Source organism: Orycteropus afer, unplaced genomic scaffold, assembly GCF_000298275.1.
Source record: "Orycteropus afer afer isolate SDZICR_OR568_19922 unplaced genomic scaffold, OryAfe1.0 scaffold00172, whole genome shotgun sequence".
NCBI lineage: Eukaryota > Metazoa > Chordata > Mammalia > Tubulidentata > Orycteropodidae > Orycteropus > Orycteropus afer.
In genome coordinates, this window is record NW_006921759.1 from 48,848 (window position 1) to 50,943 (window position 2,096).

Consider the following 2,096-nt stretch of genomic DNA (forward strand, 5'->3'; position numbering starts at 1 on the left):
ACATAAAAAATATTTATTGGTGAAATAAGAAATATCTGCAAAGGAATTGGGTAAGGAATTATTAGAGAGTTAGAAGGAAAGCCACAAGAGTGGGCTGTCATTAAAGTCAAGTGTAGCAAACAGATGCAAGCCTCCCCCAACATACACACTTCCAAAATCTCATGGGACAGATTGCTATGAAAACTTTAGAAAATGAATGTCTGGTTTGATTTCTTCTTCCTTTGTAAAACCTTTCTTTTGATTTGTGCTTCATATATGATATTAAGATAAATTAAAACTGATATTAAGTTTATAACTTTTCCACTCCAGAGAAAAATAAACATTGAGAAACTAGAATGAGAAATGAGAAGATCTTAGTTTTCCTTTGACCATGGAGAATATGAGAAAATTATCTTTTTTGTTAAAATTTCTTACTAATGTATCCGATCTTTGTTTCAGATTTCGGTAACAGAAAAATAAACCTTCAAATAATAATAAATTAAACAATATAGAAATTTATTTTACTCAATTTGTGGGTAGAGAAATAGACAAACCACTTCTTTTGATCAAAAAGTTTAGAGATAAAGAATGCAGAGCTAATATGGCAGCCACATCATATTGATAAGGACAGTGGCTCTACTGGGTATGACTTTCATCCCCAAGATCATCCCATTATACAAGATGATGAGTTAATACAAGGAAAGGAGAAAAATAGGCACATCCTCTCCCTTTAAGGATACATTGTAAAAGTTATCTGTATTACTCACCTTTAAATCTATTGTCAGTTCTTAGTCATATGACCATATCTAGCTCAAAAGGATGCTAAACAATATAGTCTTTATTTTGGGCTATTTTTGTGCAAAGCTAAATTTCTAGAGTTTACAAAAACAAGCAAAATCCTCAATGAAATGGGCTTATACAGTAGCTTCAAAAATGGGTTCAAACATATAACAAATCATGGAGATGGCACAGCATTAGGCAATGTTTCATTCTATTACACATTAGGTTGCCATGAATTGGAGCCAACTCCATGGTAATTAACAACAACAGCAAAATTACTAACTATGGAAGAAGCAACAGATATTGGAATAAAACAAGCAGTCTATGGAACAACTGTTACTAAGTCCCATATCATCTTAATAGAGTCTAAGAAGCTCTAAGATCACCACCATCCAAATAAAAATGGTCCCCTTCTAGAGTGAACTACTATCCTAGTTGTTATTTAACTGAGGAGTTTTCCAGGATGCAAGACTTTTAGTGCTTATTTGAGCGGCCATCTAAGATGCAAGAATTGGTCTCTCATCATCCAGAGCAAGGAAGAATGAAGAAAATCAAAGATGCATAGAAACAATTAGTTCAAGGGACTGGTGAACCATGTGAACCTCAGAAAACATGGCCCTGAAACCAGAAGAACTATGTAGTACCCAGCTACCACTGTCAACCACTCAGAAAGAGATCAGTACAGGAAATCCTGGATAGAGTGGGAGAAAAATGTGGAACAAAAAACTCATAAAAAAAACCAGGCTTACTGGTCTGATAGAGACTGGTGAAACCCCAAGACTATGGCCCCTAGTCACTCTTTGGGCCTGGAATTGAACTCACTCCTGTTGCTTCCAGTGAAACAACAGGTTCAGCCCATCTTACAGACTGAGACAGACTAGGAAGAAGGAACAGGCCATCCACTTCTCAAAGAATTGGCCGGGGAAAACCTTATGAATAGCAAAGAAACATTGTCTGAGAGATTACCACACAACTTTATTAATAGTCCGGTTAGGTTAGAAGGCTCTCAAAACAGGTTTTGGAAAGAGCTGCATCATCAGAGTAAACCCAGCCTTACTCATATGGAAAAAGTAAAGCTTTCGAGACCTCCATTTGCTGATGTGGCACCACTCAAATTGAGGAGAAACAGCTGTAAACATCCATTAATCATCCAAATATGGAATGTATGAAGTATGAATCTAGGAAAATTGGAAGTTGTCAAAAATGAAATGGAACACATAAAGATTGATATCCTCAGCATTAGTGAGCTGAAATGGATGGGTTTTGGCCATTTTGAATCAGACAACCATATGATCTACTATGCCAGGAATGACAGATTGAAGAGGAATGGTGTGGCA